Source organism: Onychomys torridus, chromosome 6 (assembly GCF_903995425.1).
Source record: "Onychomys torridus chromosome 6, mOncTor1.1, whole genome shotgun sequence".
Lineage (NCBI taxonomy): Eukaryota > Metazoa > Chordata > Mammalia > Rodentia > Cricetidae > Onychomys > Onychomys torridus.
This window is the reverse complement of record NC_050448.1, coordinates 122,875,182-122,893,142: the sequence shown is the minus strand read 5'-3', so window position 1 is coordinate 122,893,142 and position 17,961 is coordinate 122,875,182.

The window sequence follows — 17,961 nt, the reverse complement described above, 5'->3', positions numbered from 1 at the left end:
TCTATAGTTGACTTATTTTGATTAATGCAATGGTCTCCAGTTGCATCTGTTTTCCAGCAAATAATATAATTTCATTTTTCATTGTGGCTGAAAACACACACACACACACACACACACACACACACACACACACACACACACGCACGTACCACATGCACACATGCATATATGTCATAACATGTTATTAACAAGTGTGGACAGGCTAGTATTAGGATGGCTTCTGATTTTTCTCTGTGATCATGTAGATTGGTAAGTCACAAGAAGAAGCAGAATCCATGGTTCTCACTGCAGTTCTATACACTTCCACGTTTGTGCTGTTTGCATTTGCTGGTGCGTGGAATTTCGCACGACACATTTTCCCTTTGTATCATTAAAAGGAAATCTATTGTATTACATAGGTTTGTACTTTCTTCATGAGAAATTCTCATGCTGGAGTATTTACAAAGTTGTTGTTGATAGAATTAAACTCATAATACAGTTTTACTCTCTAGCCAGTTGTAGTTGGAATGGTAGAAATAAAATTTATATGATTTATACTAAGTGTTCTAATTTATTCCAAAATATTTTAAGGGCCATTATGCCTAAGAACTTATAGTAAGAACTGGGTAATTAGTAAGGAATAGAAAAGATGTATTCTAGAAAATTATGATAAATATGGATCAATAACCCTGTCACAAGGAAGGGCAGAATAAAAGAAATCTAGCTGACATTACAGAGAGGCAACGCTTTGAACACGTTCTACTTGAGCTGTTCTACATCTTTAAAATTTTGTAAAAATAGATTTATTAGTGTGTGTGTGTGTGTGTGTGTGTTTGTGTGTGTGTGTGCACGAAGTGAGTACACATACAATTTTGCATGTACCCACACACCACAGCATGCATGTGAAGGTCAAATCATGAGAGAATTGTTTCTTTCTGTTCACCTTGTACACTCTGGGGATTGAACCCAGGTTATCAGGCTTGGTGGCAAGTGGCCTTATCTATTGAGCCATCACAGTGAACCCCTGGCCTCCAAGCGTGGACAGCAGACGTGCAGAGTGCCTTTAAATTGAGGCTATCCATGCAGAGATTCTAAATCACAGTCAGGACAGTGGATTTTATACAATCTAAATGGGTAATCACCAAAAGGCAGGCAAAGGATGATAGTGATAAACCTTAGGCTTCGGAAAAGGAAAAACTCGGGAGAGGGCTGAGAGCTGTTTCAGGAGTCTAGGCCATAACGTATGACCACAAAGAGATAGAAAGGCAAGATTAGAAAGTTAGGATTTCCCATCCCAGCATTTTAAACTCTGATGTTTTACTAAGAATTGTGTCTAGCAGATTGTACATTCAACCGATCTATTAAAAATGAACCAATCTGCTCACTACCCAGAAACATCTAAGTTTAGCAATATGGCTTTGCATTTGGTCAGTTGTGTGTGTGCATAAGCATGTGAGCACTGTGCACATGAGAACTGTATGAAGTATTTCATAAAAACCCTATGTGCAATTCAGTTCTGGTTCTGTTGATGTTGTATTTTACAGTAGCACGTAACACAAGCCTCCCTAGGACAAAAACTCATGAGCTGTCATTTCATTTGTAAGTAATCCACTTGATCTCTGCCTATCAGATGCGCCTTGTGACAGGCTGCATCTTGCATCACACAGTTTCACTGCTTGGATCTGGAATCAGGTAACTCTTTCTAATCAACTTGAGGCTGTTTCCTTAACCCACAGCTTTCATCACATCTCTATTTTCCAGTTTTTAACAGCTAAAATATAAGCCGTGAAAGAAGCAATACAAGAGAACAAGAGCACAATTTAAGTCTGACCAGACTTTCTTTTATACTCTGATGAAATGGCAGCAAATAAAAAGTTCTCTTGCGTGGAGATAGGATGCTGAGGTGCCCATTGTACCAGCACCGCATTGAACCTCCAGGAAAAGGATGCTCTATATCACACTGACAATTACAAGAGAGTAGAAATAAAAGTGATCTATTTAATCAATTAAAACTTTATTTAATTAATTTGTTTTAGTTAAGTAACTGTTTAATTCATATATCCAATTAATATTTAATTTAATTAATATTTTATCTAATTAAAATATAATGATTTTAAAATATGTAACATAATTTTGTATCACTAGTCTTTAAGGAAGGTTATTTCTTTTTACAAATACATGAAAAGTACTGTGTAGGAAATATCAGCGTTATTCTCTGTGTTATTTATGTATTTTATAGAAGCATCTGGGTTAACATATTCATTGTTATGAAAACTTGGATTTCCTTATTAATGTCATTTAAAGTCCAAATACAGAATCTTCCTTAGAGTCTAACTTAAGCCCTCTCTATGGCCAACCTTGGCCAAGAGGTAGGGTAGGAGCAGGGTGTAGAATTTACTGAGCATTAACTCATCAGGTCGTGTATACCTACTTCAATAATTTCCAAAGCTTGATAACCTCAGCAAAACAGATATAATTTCCTCAATACCACTATAATGCAAAGTTTAGCTGAATTAAGTAATATCTGAAACTAAGTATGAAGAAAAGTGAATATTCACAGTAAGTACATGTAACTACATTGTAAAAAATTATCCAATTTATGATGCATTACACAGTCATTACTCATTGCCTACAACACATTTAAAGTTATACTTTATGACCTAATTGATATTATTGTTTTTTCTTATTATATTTCAATCAGAATTTAAAATGAAAGCCTAGGATTTTTAAATGAGAATATTTAATGTTATGTCAATAAATATGACACTCTAAAAATAGTAGGTGAGGACCAGAGATATGGCTCAGTGGTCAAGAGTCTATTCTACTTTTATAGAGGACCAGAGTTTGATCCTGGGACTCCTGTTGGGCAGCTCACTACTGTCTGTAACTCCAGCACCAGGAGATCTACTTCCCCGCTCTGGATTCTGGAGGTACCTACACTTATGTGCATATAACCCAGCTGCACAAAAAAACAAACCTTAAAAGCACAAGTATATTATTTTCCAGGAAAATCTTATTAACAAAGTTATGAAAATATCAAAATATTAGTATAAAATAAAAATCTTCATGTGAGAAATTCTGAAATAAGACAAGGAAAATCTAAAAGTAACAGTAAGGAGATGGTTAGTCCTACCGCATTTCTAAACTTATATCTATCAGTATTGCTATTTCTTTTGAAGAAAGCAGAGAACTAAGGGGTAGAGTAGGGTTTGCAAATGTCCCTGAGAGTCGCCGAATAACAACATAGACACCAACCAAAATAAAGTTAACAAATTGAGAAGATGAATGCACAACCCAAAACAAAAGCAAGTTTGACTGAGTAATTAAAATCTCTTGGTATTTTGAAAATAAGCAAATCATGCTGTGAAAGGTGTGTAACTGGCATAGAAGGTAGTTCCCTGGCAATGTCAAACAATGACAGTCAAGTCTTTAGCTTGGCTTGATAGCTGTTTCCAAATTCTTACATTTAATCCATTATTATCTGAATTATAGAGAAACACACTTTAATAGATAAACACATGTGAGGATTGTTGCTTCAAAATGATACTTTTTGTATTCTATTTATTACTTTAAAATTTTTCAAAAAAAGATTTAAGATGCTTATGTAAATCCAATTCCCCGGGAGAGTTCATGAAAAGAGATGTCAGAGGAATCTGGAGATTGAGTTTCAGCAGAGCAGCAGTGGTGGGCTACACCTGGGCTGAGGTGCATCAGTGAACAATGCTCATGGAAGGAAAGGGATATGTGGGTCCCAACTGCATGGAAACAACAGCAGCAGCATAGCTGTCACCAACCACAGCAGGATGAGCAAGGGACAGATGAGACTGGAGACATTCAACAGGATTCCACTACTCAAACTGGAATTGTCTGGCACCTCGTCCTGGTCCAGGTCTCATCATAGAAAGGAGAGAGATGGAGAATATGAGTAACAAAGGGACAGTGTTAAACTGAAAGAGATATAGTACCTTAAAGGGGAATGTTTAAACACCCACTCACCCTAGCTCCTCCTACCACCATTAGATGTGTGGATGTAGTTCACGTGGTAATACCTCCTTTTGCTTTTTTCACATCAAAATACAGAGAAACAAAGGTCTGATTAAGCAATGCTAGCCCTAGTCTTCTTCCAAAGTGATAACACCATAGCTGTGATTGTTCCTGTGAGACTGGGGTTCCTACATGCTAAGGATGTAACATATTCATTATTAAATTATCAATGATGGTTACACTGTTACATTCTACAGGAGTGCATTGGTTGCTTGTCTTTTTTTTTTTTTTCTGGTGACAAATTATCTGGCAGAAGCCACCTCAGAAAGAAGAGGTTTACTTTGACTCACAATTCCAGGGGGACAGTCCATCAGGGAAGAGAGGTCATGGTGGGAGTCTGAGGAGTCTTTTCCTAGTTCATCCACAGTCAGAAGCAGAGGAATATGCATGCCGACTCTCAGCTCTCTTTATCACTTATTGCAGTCCTAGGACCCCAGTCTATTGAATAGCACTGTCCACAATGCAGGTGGATCTTTCCAGTTCAATAAACCTCATGTAGATAAGCCCTAATAGGCATGCCGGAAGGCTACCCTAATCTAAACAATACCTACAGATGTATCCAGAGAGACATGTGCATCCTATATGGTTCTAGGTTCTGTCAAATTGACACCATTAACCATCACAAGGAGACTTATCACAAATGCCCTATCGTTATCATTGGTTTAAAACACTTCATAGTCAAACTAAGTTTCAAATGGGTTATTCTGCTGTAGGATGTCTTTCTGTATGCTGTGAACATGTGTGGCTCCCATTGGATAATAAATAAAGCTGTTTTGGCCTATGGCAAGAAATCCAAGCAGATAGAGAAGAGGGTGGAGTTGGGAGAGATGCCAGTCACTGCCCAATATAGAACAAGATGCCAGCAGATCTGTAATGCCACAGTCACGTGGTAACATATAGATTAATAGGAGTGGGCTAATTTAAGATGAAAGGGCTATCTAGCAAGAAGCTAAAGCCATAGGCCATACAGTTTGTTATTAATAAAAGCCTCTGAGTGATTTTTTTTATAAACAGCTGTAGGACTGCAGAGTTGGGTGGGACCTAGAAACGTCTGGTTACATTATTCTTCCCTTGAAACAATTTGTTTAAACCACAGTTTGTTGCTGGGTGGTAGTGGTGCATGCCTTTAATCCCAGCACTTGAAAGGCAGAGGCAGGCAAATCTCTGTGAGTTCAAGGCCAGCCTGGTCTACACAGAGAGATCCAGGACAGGCACTAAAACTACACAGAAAAACCATGTCTCGAAACAAAACAAAACAAAAAAACAAAAACCCTACAAATTTTTTTCTCTATCATTTGATTACACGTTTATGTTCAGAAACTTGGATCATCTGCAAGGGAGAAAATTCCTTTAAGTGTAGCCTGCTTCGGGCACGGATTCTACTGAGCAGAAGTGGCTTGGGGATAAAACTACCTCTCAATTCAACCTAATGTGCAGTATGTCTCTTGTCAAGTGAGTATTTCAAGGTGACTGAATGCACACACATCAAAACCACGAACTCTCCATGTGCCAGTACATGAGCTGGGTGGTCTCCATAAATAAACAGGGAAACCTACAGCTAAGTCCAGAGTTGCCGATCAATGTCAGTGGAAGTGAAGAGTGACAACGTATACTTTATATTCTGGGGGCCATGCCATACCTCATGCTGAGTAGTGAGGACACAGCTAGCACACTCCAGAGCCAGGGGAGGTCTGCTTAAGGGGACTTGCAGACTCTGCAGATCCAGATGAAATGGCTTCTGTGATATCCAGTAATAGCCTCTGTAATTGCAGCAATGTCTATTCTTAAGATGCTCAGAGTATTTTGATGAATTGAGAAGTTGCTGAGTCAATTATCTGTGTATGTTCCCTAAATTTTCAAGTGACAATTTTATATACATATGCTTTGAGCAACTGTGGGGAGCCAAATATGATTCTTAACTCATCAATTGCTCTTTCCCCCTTCTTCAAGAACTTTACATCTACATAGAAAGCCTGTGGAGACAGTCTCTCTCAGAATGGATTTCATTTTATCTTTGCTGTTAATGATGGTGATAGTGTGTGAGATATTAAGTTATGACCCTGTGGAATTCTGAAGCTTCAGATCATCCACAATGATGTTTTGCTTTTGTTCTGTATGGTTGTGTTTCTTACACTGAAGCAGACTTTGGTGGTTGACTCTAACTAAAATGCTGTCAGTAGGATTGACTTCACATGCTACAAGACATTTTTGTTTGTTTACTGAGAATATGTATTGGCATTGTCTAATCCCTGGGAGGCATATTTCTGCCCCCAGTTTTCTTTTTGTTGCATTCATTGCAGGCAGAAAAGCACAATATTATATCACTATCTTCTCTCTCGAATTTATTTTTTGTATTATATGTATTGACGTTTTGCCTGCACATGTCTGTGTGCCAGTGCATGAGATGTGTGCAGTGCCTACAGAAGTCAAAAGAAGGAACCAGGATTGGAGTTACAGACAGTTGTGAGCTAACCTCTAGGTGCTAGGAACTGAACACTGATCCTCTAGAAAAGCACACAGTGCTTGTAAACACAGAGCCATCTCTCCACCTCCTCTTAATACTTCCTTATTACTTGAAACAGTTGTATTCCATTGTACTCCACTAGAGAGATTAAATGAGTTCAGGACATCAGGTGTCTCTGCATGTTCCCTCACCTTTGATATCTTTCCTACTGCATAACGTTTCTGCTCCTTTAGTTCTATTCCTATTGTTTTATACATAAAGCCAAAACTGGACAGGTTTCAAAGGCCTAGAATATTACATACATAGGCAACTACATACGAGCCTATTATGATAGAAGTATTTTGATTGTGACCACATGTTAAAAACATGACACCAATCTATATGCGAAATAAGGTTCAAAATAACAAGGAAGCTATCTACAAATAATAAGATACTTTCATAACTGGATCAGATAATGAGTGTGTGTGTGTGTGTGTGTGTGTGTGTGTGTGTGTGTGTGTGTGTGTTTTCAAATTATTTACTTTTAGTTGCTTTTTTAAAAAATACTTGTGTTGTGGTTAGTTTTTATTGGCTGCTTTAAAAACTAAGAGTATCTTGGAAAAGTAACTCTCAATGAAGTGATTTTCCACATCAAATTGGTCTGTCACTATGTCTGTAGAGAACTGATCACTGACTGATGCGGGAGGGCCCAGCTCACAATGGGCAGTGCCACCTCTGGACTGGTAATCATGGGTTGTATATGAAAGTGTCCTGAGCAAAAGAGAGGGAGCAAGCCAGGAAGCAATGTTCTTCCCTAGTTTATGATTCAAACTCCTGCCTTAAATTCCTGTCTTGGCTTCTTTTTCTGAAGAATGGTAACCTGAAAGATTAAATAAACTGTTTCAGCCACAAATTGTTTCTGATGCAACTGTTCTGTAACAGCAAGAGAAAGCATGCCTGAATAACCCTGTATGATTGCTACATTGTAATTAGCATGTACTTTGGAGAAAGGACATTATAAAAAATTGTTAAGTTTTGTCTTGTTGATAATTTTATGTTTTTCTTATCTGTGGAGGAAATATCTTTTTTAGCAGTATAACCTTTCCCAAATCATGTCTTAGAAATTATAAATTTATATATATATTCTAAATTCTATATACATATACATTTACTGTTTCACAGCAATCTCTAAGGGCCTCATGAAAAGCAGAGACACACATAGGGACAGACACACATATGACTTAACACATTATATATTCCTAAGGGAAAGCTGCGTCTGGAAACTCTGAAGCTCCTACCACTTTTGATTCCCTGTAGTATCATTGCTTGAGCTCAGCCTACATCCTGCAGAGATACTGAAGAGTTCACATCTTTCATGCTGGACCTCCTCAGGGTACTCTAATTTTCCACAGCTGCGTCCATGCCATTCATGCCTAGGTTCCTGGCAAACCCAGCCTTGATGGTTGACAGGTGTGGGAGATATTGGCTCCAGGCAGCAGGGGTGGGATTGGGAGGGAGGCTTAACTCAATTTTTTCCGGAATCCTCCAATGCTTGAATGGTCCTATTCTTCATTTCTCACCATGATCAATTAGTGTGAATTTTAAATCTGTCAGAAAGCATTGCAGTGTTACAAGCATCAGGACATAGGATTATAACTGGAGATATGGGGCCAGAAATCTGAGGGTATGCAAGGACTCACAGCGATGGATCTGCAGTGATGCCAGAGGACAGGTTAGCATCCTGACGACAGGGCTTGAGACGTCTGGCTCATTTTGAAAGGAGGAGAAGATGACTTCTCTGTCTCTCCTTTGCCCTCTTTAGAAAAGCATGTGCTTATAAATTTTTAAAATGATCAGGCCACTGTGCAATGGTATATTTCTGGCTATTTTAATTATTTGATTTGTTTTCCTTTCTCCTTGTGCACAGTCAGTGGCAAACTAAAGTGGCTCAAGCTGCTAGTGGGCCATCGTAAAGAGCCCCGATGACAGTGGGAAATTGCTTTGTGATGAAGGGAAACATTAATAAAAGCTTCTCTCATGTTTACCCTTTTAAATTGGCCCTAGAGGAGTTGTTCAAACCACCCCTTTGGCAGTGTTCGGCTCATACATTGGCTATGAAGTGCTCTCTATCTATAGGTGGTAAAGAGATCTACCTTTTTCTGACCTGGTTTGGTATATCATTGAAGTTTCCCTTGAATTCTTTGTTCCTATATGATCTTGTAAAAACATTAAGTCTTTGTCTATAAAAAAAATATTACCATATGTTTAAGGAAAACGACCCATTTTCCTCTCTATAATGCTCTCAAGACACCAAATCTTCCTTTCTACCTACAATTTTGGAGATTCCATGCAGAAAGGAGTATCTAAGGATTGTGTTAATATAGCTTTAGTTTAGAAGAAAAGTAATAAAGATGAACACAAATACAATATTTTTAATGTGAATTTTTCTGAACTGCCCTGTTCAACTACCCATGTGAAATATCTAACAGAATGTACTAGATAACTTGTGGGGCTCCCTCAGAGGCCCTGAGGAGTCAAAGGGTCAGAGAAAATACATGAAACACAGCTGTGAGGTGGTTTGGTGGGAAGGGCCCAAAAGAGCCCATCCTCCGCAGAACAAAGGTTGGCTTGGAGAACCTCTACATTAGGACAAGACAAAGACTCTCATTCTAACTGTAATGTCCTCTCTGGAGAGAGGTTTCAGTCGGCTTTACTTTCAGTTTTCAGCGTTAAGTTTTTGTGAGAAAGAACAAGGGAAATTATATCACATTATTATCTATTGAAGGACAGAGACATCTATTAAGTTTTATATCATTGATTTTTCACAAGCAAATGAACACAACCCCAAAATATAGATTTTTTTATTTCAATTTTGTAGATGAATAAACTGCAACCATAAGAGGTTAGACTCTACTCACCCAGCTAATAGATACATATGAGAGTCTAATGTTCAACTGTTCCAAAAACCATCCTCTGGCTCTGTTATTTAAAATTTTATTCTCCAAGGAGAAAACTAAGAAAAAGATAGTTTTATTTTGAAATAAATAATGACATCATAGTTTCTACTTTAAATTTCTCTCCATGTCATATAGTAGGAAATGAAGGTATGTGAAGAAATGGGGAATAATTCCAAACCACACAATTCTTTTCTTTTGGGTTTAGATGATACACACTGTTACATCTAAATTATTTTTATATTTTAAAAATAATTTACTTAGAAGTTAGAGGTACTTTAACTACACCACAACTAATTCCATAACTAGTATTCAAACATCTCCATCACCCCCAAATCTTCCTGCGCCCCTTGATGTTTTCACCTTTACCCCATACCTAACTTGATATATTTTGAGTTCTTACGGCCATTTATCTAGTATAGAATTCCATGTAAATAAAACTGTACTACATACAACTTCCTTAGCTCACTATGATGTTCTTCAGAGTCCTGTGGCTCAAATATCTTTGTATCATCTTTTTAAACCATTGAGTAGCATTCCATCATATTGATAAACATACTCTGCATTCATTCTGCTGACAGTATCTTTTCCTATCTGTTTTTTCTAAACTCTATGTTTATTTTTATTTTAAGCCATTTTTTTTTATCATGCAGTTGAGTCTTACTTTTTTTATCCTGTAAAAGAATCTCTACCCATTTAGAGCATTTAGAACATTTATACTTAATGTAATTATTAATAGCATTTGTATTTATCAATACATAAAATTATTTACAAAGGGCTAGAAAGAAGAATTTTCCACCAGTCTAAATTTTCCTTGCCTCTTTGTCTTCTTTTAATTCAGTATTTATGATTTTTCTTTATATCTACTAAGTGCCTTATAATTCCATGGGGGCATATGTGTACATTTATGTTTAAAGTATTCATCTTTACATTTCATATTCTGTCTCTAACCATTACTTCACTAGTTCAGATACATAAATGTCACAACGGCTCACTTATCCTTGGGCCCTATTTGTGCCGCTATATTTGGATCCTCCAGTTAGAAGTGTATGAAAGCCCAAGCTGATGCATCCTCCCAGGTAGTTCTGGGAATTCCATCATAGTCTGCCTGATTTTCAAGTTTAGGAAGTCTTTTCACAGTATTTTTCAGCATCATATTATACTTTTTTAAATAAATACAGAAGAGCTGTTCCTTCATAATCAAAAACAAAGTTCCTATATTGTGTTACTATATATTCTAACCATAAAAAATTTTGTAAAGTTTAACATTTAAACTGAACAAACATTTAAGTTCCATTTAAAATTTACCTTGGGATTTGCCAAGCTGATCCCCACTATGATGCATGGACTATGTTAATGTACACATTTCTGTTAGAAAAAAACTGAGTGGGAAAATTAGAAGATATAGATGAAGAAAACAATAATATATACATACATACATATATAATAAAATATAATCATATCTATATAAACCTAATTAAACTTTTTCTGTAACTTTCTAATATGTGTGGATCATGTATTTCCATGGATTTGTCATGGGATTATTGAAAATAGCAACTGGAAGAGCTATAAGAGAGAGAGAGAGAGAGAGAGAGAGAGAGAGAGAGAGGAAGGAAGGATGCAGGGAGAAAGAGAGAGAGGAAGGAAGGATGCAGGGAGAAAGAGAGGGAGGGAGGGAGGGAAGGATACAGGGAGAAAGAGAGGGAGGGAAGGAAGGAAGAAGAGAGAGAGAAAGGAAGGATGCAGGGAGAAAGAGAGGGAGGGAGGGAAGAAAGAAGAGAGAATAATGTTTCTACCTCTGAATTCTTAATTTAGGTTCTTTCTACTGTATATATTTATTTATTACTCTTCATTTTTTTCTTTCCCTACCTGCTGCCATTTTGGTGCAAAGGACTGATGACATTTTGTTACCCCATTGCTGAAACTTACCTCAATGAATTTTCACTAAAATTATACATTCTCAACCTCTCAGTACAGTGAGTAACATTATTTTGTTATGCCAATTTACCTTTTTTTATTATTCTGCTTCATTTCTTCTTATCAAGAAGACTTCCAAATGTCAGTCACTTTTTACTGTCTGAACTCAGTACACACTTTCTTACCTTTCTGCCTTTAAAGATGTGATTTGACCCTCTGGAATATCTTCTGCTCATCATACCACATCTTCTTGCTGTGGGATGTCTTTCTGTGTACTGTGAATATGTGTGACTCTCATTGGATAATTTTTTAAAAACATGTTTTGGCCTATGGCAAGAAAGCTTCCAGCCAGGTGGAATATCTAAGCAGAGATACAGAGAGAAAGGATGAAGTCAGAAGAGACACCAGCCACAGCCAAAGGAGCAACAAGATGCCAGCGGACTAGTAAAGCCACAGCCACGTGGCAGCATATAGACTAATAGAAATGGGTTGATTTAAGATGAAAGACTTAGCTAGCAAGAAGCTAAAGCCATAGACCATACAGTTTATAATTAATATAAGCCTCTGTGTAATTATTTTATAAGTGGCTGTGGGACCGCAGGTCAGAGAGATTCGTCCGGACTGCTGGACAAGGCAAGACCAGAGACATTTCCATCTGCATCCTCTCTCTCTTCTTTCACATGCTTCCTTGTCTGACTTTTTCATTGGCATGGAGCACAAACATTGTCTTCACTTCTTTAGTCTGGGTATGTTTGTTTCCTTGATGTTGTCACAGCATCGAATACAGACCAAGTTCTGTGAGTAAATATGCAATGGCCTAATCATTCCTTCACTTCTTTGTGTCTCTCACTATATTGTGAATTACTTGAGTCTAAACAATGTTTTCCAATACTGAATCCTTAGCATGTAGTAGACCACTTGGCGTGCAATAATTATTCAGTCTATATTTGCTGAATAAAATAATTAAACCCATTACTCATGCATCATCAAACTGGTACTCTTGATTTCTTTGGTACACCAGATCAGATCTGCAAGTTCTCTGGAAATACCTTTACCCCAACTAACCATTAACCACATCTAGTGATGGGATTCTTGCTGAAAGGAACATAAGATAAGTCATACCTCTTTACCTTTCAAATGTGATATCTATTATAGTATTTACATCCCAAGCTAAAAATATATATTTATTAATAATCATGAAGACTTCAATATTTATAGAAGTGTCCTTAACATCTCATTTAAAAAAATGTCTGTGAATTTTTTTGCCACTTACAAATGATAGTTACTTTTGAATTCAGTTCAAGATATTCAATTGAGTCTTTATACCTTTTGATAATTGAGCCTTAATTATGTCCATGATTAGCTCACTGCCTCTGCAGCCTCAGTGTAGCACATACTCACAGACTAAGCTTGCATAGCACTTAGATATAACACTCTTAGTGGTCTGAGTATGTACCTTCAACTTATATCCAAAGATATTCACACAGATGGTAAACTTCTTTGACGTTTTTTACCATCAGAGTGTCTGTATCCCTTAACAAAAATAATTTTTATTAGATAAAATATGACTAATATGAATTAAGACTCTTCCTAGTTCAATAAATAAAAATAAAAATAGTCCAATTTAAATTAACAATAAAGATTAAATCTTATAGATGATTATATAATTGGCATGAAGTTTATCGGCCTAGACTTCTTAAGATGAATCTTAATCGTTTTAGAAGACCAAGTATATTCCTCATATTAATATGTAAAATAAAATGTATATGATCCCCATATCTAAAATTTAAAGTATTTGAGGAAAAGTATATATTTTATCATGTTTGTGCTATAGAATCAAAAGATAAGTGGCACTAAAATATCAACGTAAAGGGAAAATGAGGAAGTGTAGTGAAATAGACTAGAGAAAAGATGTCTACTCAATATGAGTTAAAATTTCTGTATCTGAATTCTGTCCACAAGGCATGAAGAAGACAAAGTGGGATCAATTGATATCTGGACTCTAGTGGAAAGTGATAAGGAGGAGCATGTGGTGGGCTTTATGTAACTAAGAACAGTCTATCATTTCAAACTTGGTTGGATTTTGCTCTTTATTGCTACAAGATGAGATCAAAATCAAAAGCTGTTTTCCAGAATTACCATGATTACAGAGATCACATCATCCAGATGCTTCCAAATGTCTTACATACTGGTCATACACTTCATGAGGTAGGAAACTCCCTCATAGAGTGGGAGCTTTGAAAGAGAGCTATTGCCTTCACCCAAGTTTAGAAAGAAAGCTGCACTTTGCTTCCCTGGGTCTAACGAAGATCACATCTAAAAGCTTCATGACCAAATGAATCTGTAGCTCATCCCCCCTCTCCACTGTCTTTCCCTTGGTTTTATTATTACTGACAATATTGTAAGAGCGGTGTGAAATGGCCAATTCACACATGTGCCACGTTTTGCACACTGCCTGAACCTGCTGGAACATGATTTCCCTAAGAATGATGGCAGTAATAAAGATCTTCTGGCAGAGGCTTGCAAAATCTGCACCCATTTTAGTCATTCAGTAATGGCCCATAAAATTCTTTGAGAACTGCAGGAGAAAAACAATGTATAAACTCATGCATAAATTAAAACTAGAAGTGCCTGCTCACAAGAACGCCACTTCTCACACCAGGACGACTGTGGAGCAATTAAAAATAAACAAACACATAACACATGGGTGCAGCCAACGGTCAACAGAGAAAGTGTTCTCTGTTGGAGATCCAACCATTACCCAGCACTTTTCCTTGAGTAGAAGCCTTTTTCAGTCTGTGAAAATGTGCACAGTAATTTACGCAATCCTTCTGATGTGTTTTATTTCAAAGGCATTGTCAGCTTGAATGGATGAGAAGTAAAATGTTCATCCTGACTTCTCCTTGCATTAAGGATCATTTCTCTGCACAGAGTATGTCCCAGTTGCCTTATTTCCATCAAAGTTTTAAATTTGAGCTCTAATATTTTCATGGCTGAATAACTCAGAAATTTTCTTTTTTCTTTATCATTTCAAAGAATGTACCCCATTTACCTTTTGATATTCATCTTAAGTCTGCAAAAAAAAAATGTGTGTAAGGATGAAGGTAGGCAAGACAGTCCATGAGATGAGTCCTCTAATAATAGATCAACTCACACTGAACACCGAAACCCACCCATCTCTGGTTCCCTCATATATTAGCTGGTACCATCCCATTCTTTTGTTTGTTGTATTATGCTTGTTTTATGAAGTATAATCTCAAGTAGTCTGAGCTAGACTTGAATCCCTGATTCTCCTATCTCAACCTCCCAAGTCTTAGAATCACAGATGTGTGTTAGCATGACCTGCAGTATCCTATTCTTTATATCCAGTGTTTCAGGTTTTTAAATACAGAAAGAATCAGTTCATCAGGTTGATAGGACACACCTATAGTACCAGCATTTGAGAGGTGGAAGTAAGATTTTTATCATGAGATCAATGCCATTGAGAGTAATAGAGTGAATACCTACAAAGTAAGACCTCAGAGGAGAAAAAGAAGGAGGGGGAGGAGGAGGAGGAGGAGGGAGAGGAGGAGGAGGAGAAAAAGAAGAAGAAGGAGAAGGAGAAAAGGAGGAGAAGAAGGAGGAGGAGGGAAAGAGAAGAAGAAGAGGAATGAGGATTAACAAAATTGTCTTCTTATTTTATAGGATAGATGGCTACAAGCTTAAAACAAAACTATGTGGTCTAAATTCACTCTCTTTCCAAAGAAGTATGCTCATTAACCAGCCAGAATATGTTCAAATAGGGAAGACAGATAGTGACACTCCCTGCTTACCATATTTGAGACACCATGTCCTTACCAAATGTATACATTTGTGTAGTTTTCTTCATTAATGTTTTTTTCTATCTTCCCTATTGACTTTGTGTATTCTATTTTTTCAGTTACAGCCCACTTAATTCTTGCTTGTGGGTACACACACATATGCACCATCACTAAGCAAGCAAGAAAAAAAAAGACAACCACACACTTTTGAATAAGTCATGCAAGTGTTCATGAAACAGAAGGTTATTTGCTATATTGAAGGCATGGAGAGTTGCTAGAGAATCACACAGCTTGTCCATGTGGAGCCAATGCCCACATAATCATGGACTGATAAAAGGAGAATTCAAGAAAGGAGAAATTCATTAATATCTTTATATAAAAACACATAGAAACATTATAAGAAGCCTATAGGACTGGTTGGTTCTTAATTCTCAAGCTATGCTTTTAAGAAAGACTTATTTTTCACAACGGGAAAATGAGGTCACTCTTTAGCTCTGTGACTCACAATTGAAATTGGGCATAGAACTCAGTTGGTAGAGTGCTTGCCTGGCATGCATAAAGTCCTGAGAATGATCGCCAGCATCAAAAAGACCAAACTTCCTAAACACACGTGTAGTCCTAACACTCAAAAGATACAGGAGATAGGTAAATAAAGATTAGGGTTTAAAATCATCTGTTGCTATACAATAAATTTGTAGGTAGCTTGAATAGAGGATGCTCTGTCTCAAAAATTATAAATGAATGAATTTATCTAGTGCATTTAATTAATTAAGTTTAATCCAAATTGATTTTAAGCAGTTTGAAAATGTGTATCAAATTATGAAATCTCTTTTGCTCTCAAACTTCTCATTTGTAGAAGAAAATTTTGAAGTACCCACATGAGTGTGCAAACTAGAGTTTGAGAGTTCCTGTCTAGAAGACAGGCCTATTCTGGCTCCAACTTCCGGTGCATATTTACCACCTTGTTTCCATAGTAAATACATTAGTTTAGATGTTTTAAAGGAAATTGATCTATTTTTTTCAAGAAGACATATGATCTATGCTATACAATCAATGATTAGCCATGACAGTTATTATAGTAGATATTTAACAAAGCTACACCAATAAATATCTTCCTAAGAAATATGGGAAATAGCCAATAAGAAAATACTTTTCCCCTAAGATTGTAGCAATAAAAGAAAATTGACTTATTTGGGATAAGGATTAAGGTAGGTTGAGAGTTAAGGCAGAAAGAGAGAATGTTTTCTTTCTCAAATTCAAATGGTCAAAGTGTATTTGGTTTGTTTGATACTTTTTCTCCATGAAAATAGTAATTTTTTCTGGAACTCTCTTTCTAAATATTTAAAGTATTGACTATCATACCACCTTACAAATTTATAGAAATATTTTGATGAGATAAAACATGCGAAGAAACTTCAAAAAAAATATATAAACATATGGCTAATATTATTTTTATACATCTTTCTGCAATAAAATTTAAAAAGTTCCTGTAGTTAAAATAAAATGCTGTGCTGTCACATTATTCCAAAATCTCTATAACCCAAAGCGGCGAGGTAACATTAAATTGTGTGCCCTTCTAGTCTGTGTGCTTTTAGGGAAGCTTGTTTGTTTTATATCTCACCCAGAAGCCTTTTACAGACTAAGGAGATGGTTCAGTAATTAAAGTTCTTGCTGTACAAGCAGCAAGTCTGAAGTACTCAGTTTGAATCCCCAGAACCCACATCAACACTGGGCAGGTAGAGCAGCTTACCCGTGATTCCAGTGCTGAGAAGGCAGAGGCAGGAGTCCCCACACATGCTGGCTAGCTAGGGTAGTCATTTGGACAAGCTCAGTGTGTCACCAGGAGACCCTTTCTCAATGAGCAGGGTAGTCAGTGATGCAGGAAGACTCACAGTATCACTTGGGCATCCACAGGTGTGTACATGCATATGTACATGTACAGCTCCAAATCCACTTGGGCACAGCCCCCAGGCTTGCTGAATGACTGAGTTTGTTTCTGTGCTTCCCAATTATTAAATAGGCAATAGGAATGTACTCCCTTCACTTTGTAGTTTTCACTTTTCTTGTTCAATTCTCCATTTGAACTTTTAGTGGGAAAAAATGTTCTAAATGTCAAGAATTAGTATTCAAGTGGCTTAGAAAGTATGAAAACGGAGATTTTGTGAACAAAACTAAATCTACAAGATTTTAATTGGGGTCTGATATCTTTAATTCACACACTTTGGGCTAACTCGCTTCAGAAAAGAGTAGTAACTCCAGAACCTGGTTTGCAAGATGATTATATGGTTAATGCAGGATTAAATTTTCTTTCAATTACAAGCCTGAGTTTGGAAAATGGTCTAAAGAGAATGAAGTGGGGGAGATCCTACACTTGGTCTAAAGTCGTTTTAAATATGCTTCCTAATTGCTGGGGGCTATTTTGCTCTTCGTCTAATCATTGTCTGAATTACTGAAGCTCAACTCATCTGATAAAATAGGTGAGCTTGTAGTAATGAAGTCAGATAATGTCTTATCTTATTGTCAGGCCAGGCAAAATGGGCAGTGTGCTTAACCATTGGTGAGGATCTCCTACATTGAAATATTTGCATCTGTGTTACTCTGTGCAGGCTAATTCATTGAAATAAGAGAAGGTTTGGTAATGGGAAAGCATTTACTAAGCTGTGCCTTTAACTATTTAATACAATCACTTGCTATTTAAATAAAAGTAATTAAAAGTGCAATGCGCCGGAGCTGTTATGGCTCTGTTCAAAGAAACCAGAAAACAAGAGCATTTTGTTTGTTTATTTGTGTGAGGAAAATTCCAGCACCCCCAAGACAGCGGAGA